We start from the raw sequence: 23,903 nt of genomic DNA on the forward strand, positions 1-23,903 counted from the left end.
AGGAGCGAAATAACTAAACTGGTTCTGAAATTTGTGACACCTTTTACAGCAGGTGAAAGGACACTCTATTCAGGTCACTTGAGACAGACATTTAACAAAAACCTGCAGTGTGACAAAGGGGATTAAACAGTTAATGAATAGCTAATGATCCTGTTAATATACAACTAATGTTTACTATAATACAGACTAATATTTAATCCCCTTACTAATGATTAATAATTGTGCTGCAAGGTTTTAATTAGGCTTGCATAGCAGAAGCATGGGGGATCTGGTGAGGAGATGAATTTCCGTGTGAAGTCACTGCCCTGAGCCCAGGCTCTTCACCAGCAGCTGCCCCAGGGTGGGCACAGCTTTGGCAGCACAGCCCAGCCCACATGGGAGGGAGCAGGAGATGAAAATTGTTCCCTTGTACATCCAGGTGGGTGGCACAGACTCATAGTTGCTTTTGAAAACAAGCTGATAGCTGAGTTTCTTTAAATATTTAGAAAAAAAAAAATTGAGGAGGTGAGGGATGGGTTCTGCACCCATCCTAATGTGTCCCTGTGCCCTGAAGCTGAGAGCATCCTGCACTGTGCTCTCCCCTTGCAGCAGGGCTCCCAGCCTCTGCCCTGGTACCAGCATCCCTTCTGATGGCAGGCACTGCAGCAGGGACTGCAGGAACTCACTCCAAGGTTTTCATTTGAACATGAAAGCTTCCATGAAATTAAAAAGCTGGTTTGATGCAAAAGTTCTCTCTGTACAATAACATGGTTTGGGCCAAATCTTCACCATGATTCCCAAACCCAATTAAAGAATTGAGCTCATCCTAAAAAGAAGCTTGTTGGGCTCGTGTGTATAGAAGCAGCACTGACTGGTTTTGTCAGTCATTCCTGCAGCCGGGCAGGACAGACAGACAGGGCTTCAGCAAGATACTCAGAATACCACACTCAGAAGTTGGAAATAGGAGTATTCCCAGCTCCAATTGCAGCCAGCCAAGTGAGCCCATGGTTTAGGGACTTTGATTTTGGTCCCAGATCTCAGGCAAGCCTTTGGGAGAGCAGAGGCCAGCAGGCTTGTTGGAGGGGCAGCCTCTAAGCACACCCAGGAGCAGAACTCACTCCTGCTGTGCTTTCAGGCAAAGCCTCAGTGAGATCAAAGCACAGCAGGGAGGGAATAACAGATACCTGAGCAGAAGCAACGTTCACTGCAGAGTGAAGAGACACGACTGGAGGGAGACTATTGTGCTCATTAAACACTCTGTAGTGTTTGCTGTGTACCTGGGAGCACCTGGCTGGTCCCTGCTGCCATCTGGGCATCACAGCAGAGCCACGTTTGTGGTGATGCCCCGAGGAGCCACCACTCTGCTGTGACAGGAATCCTTGGGGACATGGGTGTGGTGGCAGGAGCTGCAGGGACCAGCAGGGTCCTGGGGTAAAACTGCAGCCACTGTCCTCCAGGGCTGGATGGAAAGGATGGTATCACAGAGGTGAAACACAAACTTGGAGCGGGTTTTGCTTTCAGAGCAGAACAAGGTGGGAGAGGTGAATGCAGGCAGAAGAGGAGTGAGACTAAGGGAGGAACTTTGCACTCTCAGCAGCTGAGCTGTAGCATGGAGGCTGGCGTGTGCATCACCTGCCTCTGCCTCATTGTCCTTTGGGGTGAATTACAGTCCATGCACTCTGAGCTTTACTGCTGAGTTTCTTTAAATATTTAGAAGAAAAAAATTTTTGGGAGGTAAGAGATGGGGCCCATGTTCTGCACCCATCCTAAAGTGAAAATTATGAGAAGGGAAAGGTCCCACTAAAAATATAATTAAATGAGAGGAAAAAGTGGGTGTCAGCAGGCATAAGAGAAAATAATAGCCCTTTCTCAACTGGAGTTCCAGCCACCACCATGAGCTGCTGCCTGTGAACACCTTTTCCCAAGCTGTGCTGGCTCAGAGCTGACCCCTGGGGACAAACAAAGCAAGGATTCAGCTGCAGAACCTGCTAAAATCCACCCTGGCCCCAGATACTGGCTTTGGCTCAGAGACAGCATCTTAAGGTGGTGGAACAATTGTGCCTGGTAATGTCAGTTCATGCCCAGCCTGCAGTAAGCCCTAAGACCCCCCAGTATCTGGTGCTCTGAGAGGAAGAAACTGTTTGCTGTTTTTTTCAGGAGTTTTTTCCTGGCTTTTAACTGTAAAAGTTGAAAGCTCCTGTACCTGCAGAGAGCTGTGAGGAGTTCCTCTATATTTTCTCCATGCTCTAGGATAATCTGTGGATGTCTCACGGGGATTTCAGTGGGCATGTGCATTCAGGAGGGGAAAACACAGCCCAGAGCTCTGCCAGACACAAACTGCAGTGGATGGAGAGAAGGGAGGTGGATGGATCCGTCTCTTGCTGCTGGTTGCGCTGGGAGCCAGCAGGTTGTGCTCACGAACAAGAAATGCACAGCTCTGCCTCTAGGATGCTTCGCAGTGAAAGCAAAGCTACAGGAAAAAACCAACTCCTCTTTATGCAGGGCTTTTCTGCAGCTCGTTATAATCTACGTGTTTTAACAGCCCATAAAGCCACAAGGATCTGGCACTTATTAAACTCTGTTATTAAAAAAAAAGAAATGATGAACTGATGTTTTCTTGTTAGAAAGCCAATATTTCTTCAGCTGACTTTGATGCACTCAGAGAAGTTTCTGCTTTTCACTCTTACTCTTTTTTTTTGTTTTCTGGCTCCCAGAGGACAGCACCTTTCAGTATCTCTCATTTGTACCTGCACAAAATATAGATATAGAGCTCCAGAAAAAATTCCCTCCTCAGCTGAATTTTTTGTGTAGGACCTACTGTGGCCAGAGCTGCTGCTTCCCTAATATAGGGATTCTGCTACTTGAACTGATTTAAAAATATAAAGGTTAGGTTCTCTTCCAATCTGTACGTACATAAACCAACCAAACTAATTTAAATTAGAAAATAAAAATACATGTTTCTGCTATCACCTCACAGGTAAGGTTTCCTTAACCCATTCTTCCAATTTTAGTAGTGTTTCTAACAAAATGTGAACAATTCTTAAATCTGAGGTACCAAGAGGTTTGTGATAGCAGAATGACTGACAGTTTTTTCCAAAATCTGAAGGGGAATCCCTCCAGCATGCATCCTTCTTGGAGCTGGAATTGAGCCTTAAGCCTCCTTCTTGTTGCCCTTTCTTGTTGCCTTCCTTTTTGTAAGGACACAAAGCCTGTCCTTAATCAAAGACAGCACTCCAGTCACAGCCTGGATTCCCTAGGTGCAGCAGTTTATCTCTTGCTGGGCTTGCAGCAGTGGCTCAGACCTGGCTGTGTGAGAACAGCTCAAACCTGGGTGCTCCCAGAGGCACCAGAGCCAGGGGAAGGCTCAGGAGCCCAGAGCAGCTCTCTAAAGGCAGCACCAGTTTATTCCTGGTGCTCAGGTCTCCAGCAATGCCAAAGGCACTCCTCTGGGGCTGGGGTGCAGGGCAGGAGTGATACAGAGTTATGGGATGACACATCCACCACACGTCAATTTAAATTGGGTAGTCAAAGTAAAAAGCTGAGCTGGCCCAGATAAAGAAGTTCAGCTGTTTCTTGAAAAAAAAAAATAATAAAGCAGACATAAAAGCATGCTGTAATTGAATTAGTGAAGATCAGAAACGTCAGGACGAGTCCATCAGCAGCTCTGTGTGTCAGTCCCAGTGCTCCCAGTGTTCCCACAGCCCTGAGCTGCAGGGCCTGGAGCCACCCCCTGAATGTGACATGCTCAGCCTGAGCCACAGCCTGCATCTTGCTCAGGCACAGGGCTGAGGTTCAGAAACATATTGTTATCTAAGTCAATCCTCCCAGCCAACCAATTCCAGCAACTCACTTAGAAAACACCACCCACGTTCTGTAAAAATTCAGGTTTGAGATGCAGCCCACAGAGATTAATGAGGGTTTGAATTTATGCCTCAAGAGCTTCCAATGCTTTGGGTTTTCTGCTATACCATTATAATCTTCCTATACATGAAGGGCTGCTCACATACTTCCAGAAAGGGCTTGATTTCACAGCTAATAAAAATTGCATTCAGGAAAATTAAATAAATAAAGCAGCTGCTGTTACTCAGGCTGCAATTTAGCACAAAGTCTGGTGATGCAAATTAGTGTGCAGTGGCCAGACTGAGTTTCAGGTGGTATTTTTCTCTGCCATGTGCAGGTGGGCCCCAGAAAAGGGACCCAGTGGGGTGGGGGCTCTGCACAGCCCCTCTACCTGTCCTGGCACTGGGGGCACTTTCCAGCAGCCCCCAGAACACCATGGGGTGTTCCCTGAGGAGAGCTTTTCACCCAAGGCTTGAGGAATGGCAGAAGCCAGCAAGACCCTTCCAGTACTCCGCAGGCTGATGACAATTCCAGCAGCCCTGGTGACAATTGCTCAGCACTCAGGCACAGATGCTGCTGGCAGCCATCCTGCTGAGTGCACCCATAAAAAGCATCCAAGCACAGCTCTGCAACAGCACTGAACAAGGTGTTAGCTGGGAAACACCCCTGGGAACTTATAGTGAATTTATGCTCTGTTGTGCTACAGCAGACACAGGCAGCCCTAGCACAGCACCAGGGTTTTGCCTTTTTGTGTCAATGTTGCTTTTCAGATTGCGTTTTTGTCAAAATTGAATTGGATACCCTGGGGGAAAGGAGGGGCAAGAATGCCAGCACTGGCTGAAAAGCCAAATAACCTTGTTCACACAGACTATCAGAAGATGTCTCTGTCCTGTGCACCTCTCCCAGAAAGGACAGAGAGAACATTCACCTTTTCTTAGCCCCGAGTATCTCCTCATTCCTATTTCTCAGTGATCCAGGAACCCATAAAGCTGTAGGCAAGAAAAGACATTCTTCCTCTCCACCATTCCATGTGAGACACTGGAACAGCTCTCAGGGTGGTCCCACTGACCAAGCCCAGAGGGACAGTGGGGACCAGCACTGTCTGTCACTTGTGATGTTCCTGCTTCTGCATCCCTTTGAGCCTCACTGTGCACAATCCAGCACAACTGTACACATTTCATGGGGAATGTACTCAAAATAAGCATTACTCAGACTGATGACTAGGTCTTCCCTTACAGCCATCTGGATGGTTTATTTTAGAAAGTGATTTGGAAAACAGTGCTTTATTCATAATTATTCTGAGGGCTCCGTTAGAACACAGGGGCTGCAGGGACCCAGCTCCTGCCTCTGTCTGGCTTTTCTCTCACTGGCCTCCAGCTTCACAATCCCCTCAGTGGTTCCCACAGTTTTTGAAGGAGGAAGATCAGATTTATCATTAACCACAACAGCCTCTTATCATCAGAACTTTGAACTGCAGCACCAGGCAGGCCCCAGAGGTGACCCACCACAAACTCACTGACCCAGAGCCACCACACACCTCCAGCTCATCACCTTGCACTGGGCTGCAGCCACTGACAGAGCTGAAATTTACACAAATACAAATTAACATTCAAATTGCTCACTCAGGCCTTTGCTGCCTTTCAGTGTGTGTCACCTGCTGCACTGGAGCCACCATGGGCAGGGGCAGGTTCAGGATGCCACCAACACATGTCCCAGAGGCTGATTCCCTCCTGCCATGCAAAAAGGGAGAGGCGCTTTAAATTTAGGAGGGGTTCCTGTGTATCTCATCCAAGCCTCATGGTGCCTAAATTATTTATTATGCATTTGCTGCATTATTTATTGAGTCCCTTTTGCCCACACACGCAAGGAACATGAGCCAGTGGTTCTGCCACAGATTTCATACCCCATCCTAGCTCCAACAGCTCCTTCCCATCCTCCTCCAAAGGACAGACCACCTTGCTGTTTTCAAGGTAAATAAGTTTTTCCTTGGGTGCAGAGGATGGAGGTTCCAACCAACCTCTGGAGAGGCAGGATCTTGCTCAGCAGCTGTGCCAAAATGAGCTGAAATTATCCCAGAAGATCACAGGAGGAGTTTTTCTATAAATGTGGTCCTGGTCACTGTGAATGAGGAGCCCATCTACCCCCAGGTGTTCACAGGCCCTGGAGGGCACTGCTGATTCTCCTGCTGTGGCCGCCACAGCCACGGAGCATCCCCCATGCTGAACCACTGAAGCCTTTGGGGACTGGCATGGAGCTGTGTCAGGGGAGGTTTGGGTTGGGTGTCCTCACCCAGAGGGTGGCTGGGTGCTGGAACAGGCTGTGGTCACTGCACCAAGCCTGACAGAGCTCATTGGGTGCCTGGACAACCCTCCCAGGGACAGGGTGAGGTCTCTGGGGTTGTTCTGTGCAGGATCAGATCTTTAGGGTTGTTCTGTGCAGGGTCAGATCTCTGGGGTTGTCCTGTGCTCTCAGTGATCCTCGTGGGTCCCTCCCAGCTCAGGATATTCTGTGACTCCAAGGCTGGCTTTGCTTTCCCACATCAGGGCAAAGCTGCTGCCTGCTGTTTCAGAGAGCCAGTGCTGCCTTTTCAGAGAACATTTCCATCTGTAATTACTGCACAATGGGACAAAGTGAGGGTGCTTTGATCATGTATTCATGATATCTCCCCTGCTTTGAAGATAACTCTGCAGAGTGACAGCAGCTGTTTTAATCTCCCAGGTGGTGCCAATAAATACAGGAACTGGTAGTTTAACACAAGCTATCCATGTTCTCATATTCCTCCAATATCTAATAATAGAACAGAACTGTGAAATATAGCAATGATCCCACAGCTGCAACCACCTATTAAACCAAGACAAGACATGTGAAGGATGGCTGTTAGCACCATCCAAGCCAGTGAATTTTCAAATGCCCTCCCATCTGCAGAAAGGATTGCAGATTTCATTTATTTCTCCAATACCCGACAGAGCAGAAAAAAAGGAAGGATATTTTAAAAAGGTATCAAAAATCATCACTGTCTGGACCAGGATGGAACCTCTTAAATTGTCAGATTTAACAGCAGAGTCTGCATGGCACTTCTGCAAGTTTCCAGAATCCTGCCCTGTCAAAAGGTTATAGGGCTGCTAGTGATTTGATCTCTGAAGTAATTGCTAGTTGGGAGAAATAAGCAAGACCATTCATTATATTTCACAAAGAACAACATAAACCACAAAAATAAAAAGACAGAGGATAGATTTGGCTTGTTGAAACAGATGGATATTCCCTCAACTACATTTCAAGGGCAGGAAGATGCACCAGTCTCTTCCCCACTGTGGATTTTTAATCAAGGAGGCAGAAGCAAACAAAGAGGGTTGATACCATGAGGCTGCAAAGGCAGCTGCAGTCTCAGGAGAAGCAATTTTGCCTACAGTTCGTGCTGTGTGGTCTCCAGGGATGTATTCTTTGCTGGCATTAATTGGCATGGAAAATCAATAGAGCCACGTTTATAAGCTGCAGTTGTTGCCTGGGTCTTTCTTTGCTTCCCCTGCCCTGGCAGAGATGTGCTGCTTATTGACAAATTGCTCCTTGGGATGATATGTGCTAACTCCACAGTTCCTCCAGTAAACTCATTTCTCTCTAATCCCCTCTGTGCAGAGGCTTATGAAGGCAGTTGTGATTCCTGGATCTTTGCCTTTGGCTACACCTGTGATTAATGGCATTCCCCAAGTCTTGCAGATTTGGGATTTTGAGAATATGGTGGGAGAAAATTTGTATTTGTCGGGCCCCGGGAGTCTAAAGTGTTTTGTGTCAAATCTTCCCTGTGTGGCATTACATTATCCCCATTTACACATTATTTTATCCAGACTTTGCATTTCAATTAGCAAGTCTTTAGGGGTCCCTTGAATGAAAAGATGAAGAAACACACTCAAATTTTTTTGCTGATCTTTCCCTTGAGACATCAACCATTTTTGGCTGTACTCTCCTGCATATTCTTCTCTTTAGTTTACTCTTGTTTTTTATTTCCACTCAATTTTTCACTGTTTTATTATTGGTTTTTGCATTTCTCTGGTGCTGGTGTGACATTTCAAGGAGGACAGGATGGATGCCCTGCAGTCCCAACAGAGCTGTCTGCTCTTGCTGAACCTCTGGGACTGAGGACAATTCCTTGCTCTTTACTGGAGATCTACTAAGGGCTGAAATGGCAATAAATAAATAAATTAATCCAAATTGAGACCATACTGTACATGGTTAAGGGGGAGTTAAGCTGGCTGCTGGTTTTCCCTCTCAGTGGCTTTATCTCCAGGCCAGCATCAAAGAGATTTGCTTGACAGCAGCCAAGCAGATGGGAACAATAAATATGTAATAAAATAATTGCATGGATTGCATTTACACAGGAATGAGAGCAGTAACAGGGGTGTATAGAATAGTGCAACTCCACAAGAAAGAGTCTGCAAGTGTCCTGAGGAAGGGACTTTCTGTTCAAAACCTTCTGATTTCCCAGAATTACCATCTGGCGTAACTCTGCCTTTCCCCGAGGATTTGGTGTCAGCTGTAGATGACATTTGGCGCCAGGTTGAGTGTTAATCCTCAATTCCCCCTGTGTGCAAAGATGCCCCTGGTGGTGTCCCCACAGGGACATGGGCCAGAGAAGGAACATGGAAAGCTGAGGGAATTGGGATTGTTCAGTGTGGAGAGGGAAGGCTCTGGGGTCGTTTTGTGGCCTTTGGGCATCTGAAGAGGCTACAAGAAACTTGGAGAGAGGCTGTTTTACAGGGCTTGCAGTGCTAGGACAAGGAGGAATGACCTCAAACTGGAGGAGAGCAGGTTTAGGTTGGATATTACGAGGAAATTCTTCCCTGTGAGGGTGGTGAGGCCCTGGCACAGGCTTCCCAGAGCAGCTGTGGCTGCCCCATCCCTGGAAGTGTCCAAGGCCAGCTTGGATGGGGCTGAGACCAACCTGGGACAGTGGAAGGTGTCCCAGCCCATGGCAGGGGGTTGGAATGAGATGTTCTTTAAGGTCCCTTCCAACCCAAACCACTCTGATTCTCTGTCCAGGCCTGACTCTTTGACACTGCTAAACAAGGACAAAATTAATCCAACTTTGTGATGCTTTTTAAAAAGGAATTGCTCATATCTCTGAGGGTTTAAATTATTCTGTCAGACATTGCTGCTGGCATGAACTGTTGGCATGGAGACTGATGCGAAATTTAATACAACATAAATAAAATATTAATGACATAGGAGAAACCAGTAGTGATTTAAAGAGATACTGAGCTGCCAACCAAGCTATGGTTTGGAGTTCATCATATGAACAACAGGGAAAACAGTGATTAAAGCTACAAAGGGCAGTGAGGAACAGCTTCATTCTGCCCAAATCTTCTGACCATCAAAAGCACACAGAAAGGTCTGGTTTGGCAGAAGGATTAAATGAAGGACTTCCCCAATTTTTTTTTCTTTTTCCCCAACAGAAATTAATGGAAAATCCCTGCACCAGGAGCAACAAGACCAGGCCAGCAGGCTGTGGAACGTGGTTGAGAGCATCACAGCAGCCACTGAGGGCAGAAAAACTCTGGCCTCAGTCTTGGGTTGCCTTTGCAAGAAAACAAATAACCAGAGGGGAGGAGAAAGGACATTGCTAGAGTAGGGTGCCCAGAGCAAGGAAGCATTGCTGATTATATTAGCATGGGCTTAGTCCAAGAGATTAAGGCTGAAATCCCTGTTTCAATAATAAAATTGTTCCAACAGGTTCAGCTCATTCAGATTCCAACCCAGGTGTGCAAAGGCCAAGTTAGAGCGTTTGAGTATTTACTGGAGGCAGTTTGTAAAATGCATCCCATTCTCCAATACCCTGCGCAATCCCCTTTCCCAGTACAATTTTTGAGTTTAGTGCTGCATTGCCAGTTTGAGAACTCTTTTTCTTCTGCAAAGCTATTTCATTGAAAAATTCCCAACAATCCCTCATTCTGAATACTCACACTAAGTTATATTCGTAGTCATATGATTCCAAAACATGCAAAGATAATGAGCACTGAGTGTAACCTAGAGCATGATGGAAAACACTGAATTAAATTAGATACTTATATGAGCTTTTCATAGGCTCGGGTAATTGAAAAGCTGTTGGTAAACTGTCAGAGAGAGTCAGCAGAGAGGCAGGAATGATCAGAACAGGTCCTAAGCTGGGGCAACCAACACAGAGCTCAGAGTCAGACCAACTTTATTGAAACAGCTGATCTTGGTGCACATGGAGGCAGAATTTAATCCCAAACCAGCATTTTTATTATTTATTAATGTCTAAATGAATGAGAAGTTAGTCCTCTCTGCTCATGTCTTTTCTCTTTACAAGGCTCTGTTATCCACATCCCTCAGTCCAGATCCTGTTACTGGTTGTATGGAAACAATATTAAAAAATAAATAAATTTTCTGTAGCCTGATAATTTTCCTTTTACATAAATCATAAAAATTTCTCCTGTGTACATTGGAAGAGAAAGGCTGAGTGGTTTGGGAGTAATGCAAGTATATCTGGGCTAAATATCTGAGAGAGGGCTGGAGATGAAAGACTCCCAGATACCATGTATTAGTCATAATTTAAAAGCCCTGTCTCCAGGAGATAAAATTGTCCCAAGTAACTACTATAAATGCTGACTTTGTAGCACAGAACTTACAGCATTTCCTATTGAATGCTCTGTGCATCACAGAGCATCATCACAAAGAGCCACAGGAGGACATTATGTTGGGTGACAATGGAGACCAGAGCATAATCACTGGGGATTTGTGCTCTATCATTAACTTACCATTCAAAATGAACCAGAGAAAACAAGAGACTCACATTCTCCAGAGCCACAGGGCAACAAATTCAAGGGCCCTTTTCTGATTGCAGGTGCAGATCAATCAACTGGGCATTTGTGCATGTGCAAAAATTGTCACAGTGCCTCTTGCACAAATGGATATAATTGTATCTGAAATATTTGAAGCACAATCTCGTTGTAGGAAGCTCACACAGGCACAGGGATTAGTGGGAATAGTCACTGAGACAACACACACAGCACAAAATCAGTTCACATCTCCATCAATTATTCAGCGAATGAGAGCTGATGTTGTGGCTGGTCCGTGGCTCTGTCAGTCTATTGCACACTATCTAGAAAGCTGCACGAGGTGCTTGTTGACTCATGGGCATGTGGGGAAATGCAGGAGAATGATGTGGAAGTGCTCATTAAAGCGTTTAGCACATGCACCTATTGTGCTTGTTTTCCTTCTATTGTCTCTGGGGCAAGGCAGGAGGCTGGGCCGTCTCCCAGAGAGGATGTCTGAAGTCAACATCAAAAATATTTTCCTGGGAAGTGAATACACATTTATAAACAAAAGCACTCCCAGGCAGAGGCCAAATGTCCTCATTGCCTGGGTAATGTCACCTCTGCACCTTCCATGGTCCCTCTGCATGTGTCCCACAGAGGACAAAGCTCCACTCTCACCTGCTGGCACCTGCAAAGGGCTGTGCCCTGCCCCAGTGTAACCATGATATTTTCTGAAAAATCTTTTCCTTAGGATTTTTCCTCCTGAGAAGCTGGGAGGCCTCAGGAACAAAATATAAACATTGATTATCTGCTGCTGTGGAATGCAACAGGTGCATCTGTGATTGGTCTCATGTGGTGGTTTCTAATTAATGGCCAATCACAGTCAGCTGGCTTGGACTCTGTCCGAGACACAAGCCTTTGTTATCATTCCTTCTTTTTCTATTCTTAGCTAGCCCTCTGATGAAATCCTTTCTTCTATTCTTTTAGTATAGTTTTAATATAATATATATCATAAAATAATAAATCAAGCCTTCTGAAACATGGAGTCAGATCCTCGTCTCTTCCCTCAGACTCCTGTGAACACGGTCACACACCAGTGATGCTCAATACCTGCTCCTCTGCACCTTCTGCACACAGCTCCCCTCTATGGGCTCTGCATTCTAGACTGAAACTGTCTTTATTCTGCAATAACCACCCTGCAATCTCAGGCCATTTTAGGAGAAAAAGACAAGGAAAACCAGGATGCCTTATTCAGTCACTTAAAAAAAAATGTTTTGTTTCTGTCAGTGCCCATGACCTCTAACAATGCTTCAAAGAAAGGATCCTGGTTTCCTACATCCTTACCATCTCCCTTTTCCCCATGCCTCTAGCCTGTTTCTTACACTGAGTGCTCCTAACTAAGCACCCACAACTGGGATCTTGCTGTTAATCCCTCTCAGATCAGTCCTTTTGGTGGTGTTATCATGCTATCACATTACATTTTCATTACTACAACCTCAGATGTTGCTGTAGTCCCAGTAAGTGCTACCAAAATCGTTTGTGAAAGCACTTGCAATTAGGCAAATCATTATAAACACATTTACAGTAGCTCACCTAGAAGCTGAGCATTAGGCTGCTCAGGAGAAGCTCATTTCCAGGCAAATGGGTTCCAACATCAGCTCCTTCCCACGGTGGAGGGTGATTAGAGATGGATACCTGAGAGCAGTGATCCCAGCTGTGCTCCCAGCCTGAACCGCTGTCCTCCACCCCTGGGGAAGGCTGTGGACAGCAGCAGAGAGGGCAGCACCCTCGGGGTGTGTTTTTCTGGAGCAGGGTCTCACAGGAGTGTGATTTCCTGCTATCACCTGCTGTGCTGGGCAGAGGATCCACGGCATCCATCAGAGGGGCCGCTGATAAAAGTCAGCAACAAGGCGCAGGATTAGCGCTGGAAGAGAAAACCAGCAACAAGGCCGGAGTACATGAGAGGTGCAATTTTTCTTATCTTTTTAACATCATGTAAAAGCAAGATCTTTCAACAACCGTTCCAGAAAGTTCCCTCAGCTGCCTGCTGAGCAAACCCCGGAGAGCAGGAACCCACAGGAGTCAGCTGCCACCTCTTCCCGAATAGCAGAGGTGCTGCTCTCTCCAGGCACTCACCATTGTGCTGTTTTTACAAGATGACTAAAACACCTTAAAAGCATCCGTGTTGTGCCGGATTTCTCCAGAGGTGACTTGCCTGGAGGAATTTAAGGAGTTTGCATGCCTGCCCTCCTTCCAGCCCACCCCTAGGGCTGTTTGCTGTGACCTGGAGATGCCAACACTGCCTGCACACCTTCCCCATCCCACCCCTCCATCCGAGCCCAGCTCACAGGCTATGGTCACCAACTGTACCAATGAAGGCTGCCAAAACAAACCAGCTGGTTTTGTGCAGAAACAGTAGCCTTTATGTAATTTTTGTCACCTTTGGCTGTGACAGTGGTTGTTATCAGCTGAGGAGATGCGAGCATCAAGTGGAGATGTTTTCTGCAAGATCACAGCCGACCTCCTGGTGCCATTTAAATGCTTCTCTCATTGAACATTCAAAAGCGGAAGGGCTCAGACACATTCTTTGCCCCTCATTTCATCACAGCTGACCCAATAACACACAAAGGGAGCTGATTTGCCTTTGGAATGCCAGACTTTGCAACCATGGTAATACGTAAATGTGCTTCCCTTCCCCCTTCTCAGGGAAACTAGCTGAGGTACAAAAGCACAAGAAGAACAGAAAAGTTTCCTGCTCAGTGAATCTGGAGTGAGCAGGCAGTGTCAGCCAGGAGGGACTCGCCAAGGAGTTCCAAATTACCCAATACAAATCCTGCCAAAGGGACTGACAGCTTGCAGGACCCATATATGTTAATCTACTTAGCTGAATTTGCTATAAGCCTGGCCCAGCTTTTAAGGTTTGCTATAAGCTACCAAACAACCCTGCCTGATTAGTTTTACTCCTTCCAGCACAACTTTCTGAGTCAGAGAATTTAGTGTTCCTGTGGCAGAAAATTATAAATTCCACTTGGACAAAGCTTGTATGCAAGGAAGTTCAGAGCCTGAGAGGAACCTCAATGTAATTTTCACCTTGTGCAATCTCCAAATTTCACCTTGTGCAATCTCCAAATTTCATGGGGTTTTTTTCAGTGAGAGAATACTGATACTGCAAGAGATGCTTTAGCACAGCAGAATGAAATATTCACAGCTGTAGTGAAACAATTAGTGAAACATGCTCGTGCAGCCTTTGGCTCGCTTCGGGTGCTCATCTCACTGGTGATTCCTGCCCTAATCTTGTCACATGCCATTTCTCTGGGGGATTGCAGCCTATTTTCCAAAGGAAATGAAAAAGTCGCCTTGAGACTTGCAACAAAATCCCCACAGCTAAATAGGCAAAAACTTCCCCGGCTGCTTCGTGGCTGCTCTCCAGCCTTTCCTTTGGCTGGGCTGGCTGCTCTGCCAACAGGAGCTGCTTTTGCTGAGGCTGCTCCTGCTGTGCAGCTCCCACCCTCCCACACCCAGCCTGTCCCCAGGGTGTGTTTATTTTCCTGCTGCGGATGCAGGCGGCAGACGGGGCAGAGCAGATGCTGAGCTCCATCCCTGCTCTGAGTGAATAACGAGCTTGGCTCAGCCCCATCCACCCTGCCCGACTGTGCTGCTTTAGCCACCGTGCAGGGAAAGGCACAGCTCCTTCATGCTGTACTAGGCACCGTGTGTGATGGTGTTCGCAGGGGTCCCAGGACGAGGGAAGAGACGAGAATCTTGACTCCATGTTTCAGAAGGCTGAAATAAATAAATAAATAAATATTTTATTATATATATTATATTAAAAGAAAATTATATATTATAACTATACTGATAGAATAGAAGAAAGTATTTCATCGGGAAGGAATAGAAAGGAATCAATAACAGAAGTTTGTGACTCAGAGTCTGAGCCGGCTGGGCTGTCATTGGCCATTAATTAGAAACAACCAACATGGACCAATCAAAGATGCACCTGTTGCATTCCACAGCAGCAGATAATTATTGTTTTTCTTTTCCTCTGAGATTTCCCAGCTTCTCCGGAGAAAAATCCTGGCAAAGGGATTTTTCAGAAAATATCATGGCGACAACGGTGCCAGGGAAAGGCCCAGCTCCTGTCGTGCTGCTCTAGTCACCATGGCACAAAGCATTTCCGTGCCCCTGGACCTGCTGGGAATGGCTGCAGCATCCTGTTCTCAATGAGAACTGCCCCATCAGTGCTTTCCCTTTGCTATCCGTGGTGCCCGTCTGTCCTGGCTGGCTGGGAGGAGCAGGACACACAGCAGGGCTCAGGGCTCAGCCTCTGCTCCTCTCTGTGTGTCAGGCACATCCCTGCCTGACAGAACACCCTGTTTTCAGGTGGTTTTACTGGAGCTTTGCAGAGGATGCTCTTGCACAGGTGAATGTAGGAATGGTGCTCTCCCACCAAAGGTAACCTGTACCAGCCCCTTCCTCACCACTTCCAAACCCACAAACAAACTCCATTTAATAACGAGATGTTTAAATGCACTAACACACTCTTACATGCAGAAGCAGCTGTTGCTAATAGAAACAGATGCTCGATTTCTATAGAGGCAGTTTACTCAGAAACTGGTGCCAACACGGGGCCTCATCCTGCACGGTGCTGTTGCTCAAGGAGAGCAGGGAACCACGTAGGAGGTGCTGAGCATCTTTCTATTCTTTTGTTTCACACCTTCTTGAAAACAGGCGGTGTCTGTAGCTGTTTGGAGAGCAGATTTTGATTTTCCTGTGGTGTGAAATAGTTGCAGGAGGAAGGAAAACATTCCCCCATCAACAGGACATCTGAGCAAATGCTCTGAAATTAGTCACTCGTTTACAGCACATAAGAAATGCCACATCTCTGATGTCACATTTGATATTGTGGTTTGCTACTGTTGTCCATCAGCTCCAACACCAAAGACTGGAAACCCCATGGGAGTTAAATGCTGTTAAGGAATTTATGTAAGAATTTATCAAATGGCATGTGAGCACACAGCTCAGGCTGTATTTTACTCACCTGAGACTCTCAAGGCATCCCCGAAGGCTTTTCTGCAGCAGTAGAAAATGTTGGAAATGTGCTCAGTTGTGACATGGATGCATAGATAGCATGGGATTCCCTGGGCTTGAGGGTCCCAGGAGGCTCAGGAATGAGAATGAGCAGGTGGAAGTTGGGAGGCATGAAATATCCTGCCATTCTGGGGTTGTGGGTCCATGAAATCTGCACCTGGCCACAGGATCTCCAATCCTCCAACCACCTGAACATCCCAAGCCCTTCACTCTCCCAGGACATCTTGTGCCCAGCTGCAGGCAGGAGGCAGCAGTCCAGGCTGGATCCCATGCCCATCCCATTAACTGGAATATCCCCCTCTGGGTTACCTCAATTGCCCAAGGTCACACCTGAATTTCCCATTTCCCAGCTTGCCTGTCTCTCCCAGCAGGCACAAAGGTTACAGGACCCTGAGGCGCTTTCAGAAGATCATGCAAGACATGGAGATGAGATGTTGCTCTCACTGCTCCCCAGTGCTACCCCTGCTTCTTCCCCTCCCACCATGGCCTAAGAGACATCAGGTAAGCTCTTAATAAATCTTCTCTATTCCTATTTCATTTTGAAGGCTGCTGTTCCTACTCACAAGCACTGGGATGGTGAAAAGCCCTCAGAATTTTCTGGTAATACCAGATCAATTGAAAAAAAAAATTCTCTCTGCCTACAGATCTTGCAGTCTCTACATACGGTCTACTCTTGATTATTGGTCAGTATAAAATCCAAAATTACAATATCAGCCTTTAATCTGGTTTCAGTGGTAGATTCTCCTCTGATTTTTATAGGTGTAGCATCAAGCAGTAACAAAAACTATGATTTTAGGGAGTTGCTTTTTTTGTGTGTGTGTGTCTACAGAGATGGTGTGAAGCTCTGTGACATTTTCCTCCTTCTGCCCTCAGAGCTGCCTTATGCCTCCCACAAAAGAGCAGCTCTTTATTCTGCTGGGAGAAAAACAGAGAGCAGAAACCACGGCTAAGTGCAGGCTTGTCTCTCCTGCAGCCACAGGAGAAGATGCAAGGTCCCTGCAGGACCACAGCAGCCACCACAGCAGCTCATTTGCTCAGTGAAGGAAGCCTCTGAGGGTTTGGGGTTCGAGCACTCCCCTGACAGCCCCTGCACACACAGATGCTTTATGAACTTGGTTTATGGAGGTGCCAGGGATTTCTGCTCCACTCCCAGCAGAAGGATGTGCTTACCTGGTGTCTGCTGCCAGAGAACCACTGCAGGACTGGAGCAGCACATGCAGGACAAGAACAGCACATGCAGGACAAGAACAGCACATGCAGGGCAGGAGCAGCACATGCAGGACAGGAGCAGCACATGCAGGACAGGAACAGCACATGCAGGACTGGAGCAGCACATGCAGGACAAGAACAGCACATGCAGGACAGGAGCAGCACATGCAGGACAGGAGCAGCACATGCAGGACAAGAACAGCACATGCAGGACAGGAGCAGCACATGCTGCAGCTGGCCCTGGGCTCTGTGTATATGCTCAGGATGATTCTGGCCAGGCAGGAGTCTCCAAGCCCTTCCTGCATCTGTCTGCCTCTGTGTGAACTGGAAAGGGACCCAGGAGAAGATGTGACCTGTGGAATCTCCACCTGCAGCCCCTCTGGGCGAGGGGAGGGCAGGCACAGGGGCTATGGGGTGTCTGAGCACAACCAGAGCTGGAGGAGTCCAGGGTCCTCTCACCCACCTCCACCTCAAGGACCACACCAAGCCTGGCAAAGGCTTGCCCAGCCTGCCCTCAGAGACCCCAGGGACAATGTCCCAGAGCCACCTCCCCAGCTCACATTGTGCTGTCACCCCCACCAGTCACTCAGACGTCTCTTGCCACCCTCCCTCCCCATCAATCACATTTTGTCTGTCTCCTCTGGCTTTGTTCTGCTTCTTTTTCTGTTCCCTCCCTGCCTGTTCTTTCTCTAATTTCTGACATTGATTTCAACACCTTTTTTTCCTCCTCATCCTTGTCTTCCTTCCCCAGATCCTCTTTGTGCCTGTCTCAAGCACAGTCCAGGCTGTGCACAGTAATCAGCTCTGAAAACCTTTCCAGACTCTATTTTCCTTCTTGGAAAGAATCTCAAAACCAAATAATAGATGTTTATTTTAATTAATGACAGACCAAAGCCTAGCATTAAAATCTCCTTCTGCTGACAGAATGCACTTACCTGGCTCCTGATTTGCTCAATGAGGCTGCTGGATTCTTTCATTGATTCCAGCCAAGAAAGGTGTCCCACAGCAGACTTGGCTCTGCACATAAACAGCCCTCTAATTACAGAGCACATCTGTAGTTAGGTTAGGGCAGTCTGCTTCTGCAGCCTGTGATTTTCCAGGCTTCTAACCAGGTAATGATGGGACCTGCTGAACCAAAACTTCTGCACTTTGCTCCTCTGTGACTGTCTCATTGCAGCAGGGCTCCAGAGAGGCAGGGCTGAACTTTTAAGCTGTATAAACTGATAATTGAGAACCCTTCCCACCTTTCACGTTACTCTGCCCATTAGATAAGTGCAGTGAATCAGGAAGCTCAAGCCCTCAGTGCTGTGAGTCCTGTGCAGTCACTTCCCTGAGACTGAAACAAGTCCTTCCCTGGTGTCTGAGTAGACAGAATGTGTCTGTCAGGGTCTGTCTCAGACTTCTTCCATGGACAAAAGTCAATCAGGACCCAACTGAATTTTCCTTGACTCTCTAGGGCAGGACAACTCACTTGTTTAACCTTTGCAAGCATCTTCTGTCAGTACCAGCACTTCAAAGAAGTGCAGAATCACAGAATTGGAAAGAACCAGAAAGAACATCTTGTTCTAACCCCCCTGCCATGGGCAGGGACACCTTCCACTGTCCCAGGTTGCTCCAATCCCCATCCAACCTGGCCTTGGACACTTCCAGGGATGGGGCAGCCACAGCTTCTCTGGGCAACCTGTGCCAGGGCCTCACACCTTCACAAGTAAGAATTTCTTCCTAATACCTAATCCAAAGCTATTCCTTTCTGTTTGAAGCCACTCCCCCCTTGTCCTATCACTACATCCCCTCAGAAACTACATCCCCTTCCTTGGTTTCCCTACAAAGGTTTTTTGATTGTTTGGAAGGGAATTTTTTGAGGTAAATATGATAAATAATATTTCCCAGTGAGAATGGAGTTAATGGCTGTTAATATCAGCACACAGCTTTCCCCTCTGCCTGGACAGACACACCAGTGTAAGTTCCCAGTAGGCATCTGGAGTGCCCCACTTTTGCCATCCCCATGTCACATTGCTGTTTCTGGCTTTTGTCATCCCATGTGCATCTCCACATCCCCTGAGCACTGGGCAGGCTTCTAAGGAGATGCTGAGCAATTGCTGCTGCCAGTTCCTGGTGTTCCTCAGGAAATCTCCATCCAGCCCTCGGTGCTTCTCTCCGAGGGCACTGGGGAAAGAGCATTCATCGGCAGAGTCTGAAGAGGAGACACAGCCCCGGGCTGGAAAAAGCAGACAGGCTTGCTTCACTGCAAGGCACCGTGAGTGCTGCAGCTGCCAAAATCCCCGAGGGGAGATGGCTCCATAGATTGATCCCAAAGCCTGGCAGAGCCTGGAGCTGTGTGAGTGCTGTGTGAAGCGCTGCAGATGGGACAAGCCTCGGGCAAAGGGGCTGCAGCCCTCTGGGAGAGCCCAGGAAACAATCCTGGTTGTGTCACCAACCCTGCCCTCCCCAGGTGTCATCCTGGCTGAAACACCCCAGGGACATCCCTCTGAACAGTGTTTCCAGACCGAGTTTGCAATACCCCCACTTGTAAAACAGGCGATGCTGCTTTTGGCAGGACTGCTGCAAGCTCTCATCACCTCATCACGCTGCAGCAAAGTAGAAAGGTTTCTAACCTGTCTATTAAAGTGCTGAAGACAAACTTAAACAAATATCCTCCCCCTCCCCACCAAGTCTGTTTACATTACACACTTTTTACTTCCAGATTTTATGTTAATATTTCTCCCTTTTTTTAAGACAAAAAGCCTGGATCTGAGACATCAGCCAGCCTTCTGCTGGCTGACACATCCCTAGTGAGGCTACAAAAGAAGAACAAAGGTCTTTAGTAGAAAAAAATATTTTCAAATATAAGCAGGCATTTCACAATGAGCTGCTCTCAAAATCAAGTGCCAAATTTCTATTAAAAATTAAACCTTTAAACCAAACACCAGTCAGGTCTCAGCCACTTGCTGGGGAAACCAGCACGCTCAAGGATCAACAGAGAAAAGTCTGTAGCCACTGTACCACATGAATAAAATAACTGATAGCACTGGGCATGAGGATGGTTACTAAATACCTGGAATAATCAAAGAAGGCAGCAATTATTTCTTTCCCTTACAGGAGAAGGGTACTTAAAAAAATTCCAGTTTAAGCATTATTTATAGGATAAGCTTGTCACCAAAGCCTCTTGCAGAGGAAATAAATTAGGGCTCATCCATCAAGAGCAAATGCTGCTGTTCCAGCCTGCCCTGGTGCAGTTCCACACCAGACTAAACCATGTCCCAGCATTTCCCCAAGCTCCTGGAGCTGATCCCATCTGGGCTGGCTGGTTATTCACCCTTTTGCACAGCACTCCAGATGAAGGCAGCCCCACATTAAGGTAATCTGGAGCTGCCTGATTCAGATAATCAAAGTCACATCCCCAGGGCTTGCCTCCACTGAGAAACTAATACAACACGGCCAGGATGTGAATTACCAGGATGTGAATTATCAGTGCCACAAGCCTTTGCCTTAGGTCCTCCTCCTCCCCACCAAAATTAACATCTCCCTGTTCAGCATAACCCCACAGTGAGCTGGGCTCAGTGACCCAAAGGCAATTTCAGAGTGGAGGGAAGGTGTGGTGATGGAAATTAGTGTAAAAGCTGCAACTTGGCAGGATCAGCTCTGCTGCTCCTTCAGACATTTCAGGTTGGTCTTTGGACATCTTTCCCTGTGGAGGTGGGAATGTCATCTTCTTCACTTCCTACCCCTCTCTTATTTTAAGTAATGAATCATGCTTTACTTTTCCTTCTTTTCGAGTCCTTCAAAGTTCCAGACTCCTGCAATATCAGCAGCAAATAACCTCTGCTGTTATGAAATGTTATTTTATCATTGTTAAGTGTCATTTGTCATAGCAGAATGACACTTCTGATTTCTTAAAATGTTCCCCATGTGAGAGACCTTGGTTCCCCCCTAATTAGCAAATTCCTTTCCTTTATTCAGAAATAAAGGACATATTACACTCTAAAATCTCAGGATTAACTGGAGGTCACATCCAGCATGGCTGTGAGCCCCCTGAACCATGGGAAGAGGTGAGAAGACCATGGACAGCATCGAATCATTTTTGTCAGAGAAAGATGATTTTATAGACTTTTATAACAGAACACGAGACCTTGGAAATCATTTCTGCGTGAGAAAATGACAGGGAAAAGCAAAGCAGCAGAGCAAAGTGCCCCAGAGCTGCCGGCTCACCCCAGAGCAGCAGGCACGGTGTCCTTCAGCTGACACAGCTTCATGAGCAGCCAGGCTCTGCATCTGCTCCAAGGTGCCAAACACAGCACACTGACAGCCCTCCGCTGCCTTTATTGGGCCTGTTAGTGAGAGGAACAGGGAATCAATTAGCAGCCAGGCTAATTAAGAGATATACAGTGTGGACTAACACCCCAAAGCCACTCTCAGCCCACAGTGGAGGCTGGACCAGCAGCATCCCATCACCCTGGGGCTGCAGGAGCTTTAAGGGAGAAGCCAGAGACAAACAAGGACAAATTTGGGCAAAGTGTGAGATGCTCCATTGTGCAGATGGAGCCATAAATCCAGTCTGTCCCAGAGAGCAGGGATTTGCTGTGGGGCAGCTCTACCCACCCCATCTTCACATTTTCTGTAAAGCTCTTCTCATCATCACATTTCTTTAAGTTCTTCCCTGATGTGAAAAACCTATTTGGACTTTGGTGAGGGAGTTTTCTAGTAAACAGTAAAGCACCTTTTACAGGCAGCAAAATTACTGGCCAGCATAAAAAATATACAAAAACCCAAGAGGAAACAGAAAGTAGGAAATCCAGGAAAATAATCACCCACTTGGCCAGAGTGAAAACAGCAGATTGCTTTGGGAGCTTATCCAGACCATGTGCAAGTATCCAAGATTTTTCCCTTTTAACTGTAAAGTAATCTATACCTACCCACTTGTGAACTTTAGTGAAAATAATGAACTGGCACATATTTATAGCAAAAGTCATGGCACATTAGGTATTCCAAAGGACTTATGTAAGCGTCACTTTCTTTAATGCAGCTTTAGAGAAACTGCTTTAAGAACCTTTATCAGCATAAAACATATTTTGAATTTAATGGAAATTAGTAATTGGCATGGCAAAGTCAAAGCCATCTGAGTGGGATGACTTAACCTTGTTGGACAGTATTTTTCACTAACTACAAAGGGTAATCTGCCAGTGGAGAGAGGAAAATCCTCTTCTATTGTCAAATGCAGTGAAACAAAGGAGGAAATTTCTCCTTTGTGGATGGGGACTCTTGGAAATAAATGGAATATGGTAAATTCTATGGAAAAAGGTGCTTTCTTCAAAATAAATCAAATTAACCATAAATCGAGGAAACTGAGTTACAGCAATGTCCCTGTGACTAAACAAAGCACTGGGGTTTAGTCTGGCCTCAGCCTCTGTCTCCTGAGCAGGAATTTTCTTCTGACCAGGCTGGAGAGTCCTGGTGTGAATTTCCCTCTGAAGTCTTCTGCTCTGAAATATTTGCACCTTCTTCACACCCATTCAGTGGTGGACTCCAAAATACATTTTATATGTAAATGGCAGAGCCTAAGGCTTGGGTTTCCTTTCAGGAGTTGGTAGCAGAGTCCACGGCAGCCAAGTCCTGCGTTGTTACACATTCCTGAATTTGCTCAATTAGATGTATGAATTAAACATACATTTACCTATGGAGAAGCCTGACAAGGCTTTGTGGAGTTTAATTTATACCCTGAAATTTGTGGAGCTTTGTCTCTTACCCTGCCATTCTTGCAAAGAACACCCAACCCCTCTTACCAGAGTAGATGAATTTAGAAGACAGCCACTCTTGGGTCTCAGGATAATTTTGTGATTTGGGGTAGTTAAGGACACCTCAGGCTTGGGATGCATCCTTCTGTAGCTACAAGCCATCTGTTGGCTATCATTTCTTCACAAATTCACTTCCCTGCTGTCATCAAATAGATCCCTATTAACTGAAATGAAGCTCCCCGCAAAAAACAAAGAAAAAAAAATAAAACAACAGAAAAAAAAAAAAGGAAAAAAAACCCCAAAAAACACCAAACAAATTTTGCTTAAAACCAACAACATACCCTCAAACCCCCTCCTAAGAAGGACAAGTCAAGGTCCCCCATAGGAGGGGGTAATTCTTATTTATCCCGAATTCGGCCAACCTGTGGGTACTGCAGGGCTGACTGCAGCCTCCTCCTGGCCAATCCTTCTTGGTGGCTCCTGCTGCTCCCTGAGACTGCAGTGGTGTTATAAAGCCTTCCTATTAGCTATTTAAAAAGAGATAATTTTGGATTACAAGACTTTTCCTGAATTCTTCTATTTTATGGCACTTATCACTTGCTGAATTTTTGAATTCTTCATTAGAAGCAGCAACCATATAAGAGCAAGAGTGGTTACCAAGGATGGTTGGGTTCCAAATGAAAGCCCAAATCCCACAGGAGTTAGAGCAGTGAAGATTTGTATCCTACTAAAATCTAAGATCTAATGAAATCTCCAGCATCCCTGTGCCACTAAATGTATCACTTCCCTTGAACAAAATGAAACTGCCATACCTCCAAGGTTTTCTTGCACTCAGCCAATTTAATTTCTACTTTACATATATATAATTTGCTTTTGTTGTAAAACTCTGAGAAACATATTGTCCACCTGTCACTGTCTTCCAGAACCTCCAGCACTGAACTGATAATGCAACCTTTCATAGAAATACTCCTTCCTCTCCACCATGAAACCCTTGGGGCAAGAAATCATTTTTCCCCTCTTTTTGTGTGTTGTGCCTGACACAGCAGGGGCCAGATTCACATCAAGCAGCACATAATAGGATCTACAGCATAATGAGTGATAACAAGCAGAGTGGTAAATGATGTCATTTAGTGGATACTGTCTCTGTGGTTCACTGATGGCAGTTTTTTTATTGAACAGGCTTTTCTTCACAGTTTCTTACTGATTTAAAAGTCTGCCTCTATCATTATGCCTGTCTGGGTCTCTATTTAATGCTTTCCTACTGCAGCTCCTCTTCTCCTGTCCC

This window comes from Melozone crissalis, unplaced genomic scaffold, assembly GCF_028551555.1.
Source record: "Melozone crissalis strain CALT ecotype California unplaced genomic scaffold, PUWL_Pcris_2 ptg000061l_1, whole genome shotgun sequence".
NCBI classification, from domain to species: Eukaryota; Metazoa; Chordata; class Aves; order Passeriformes; family Passerellidae; genus Melozone; species Melozone crissalis.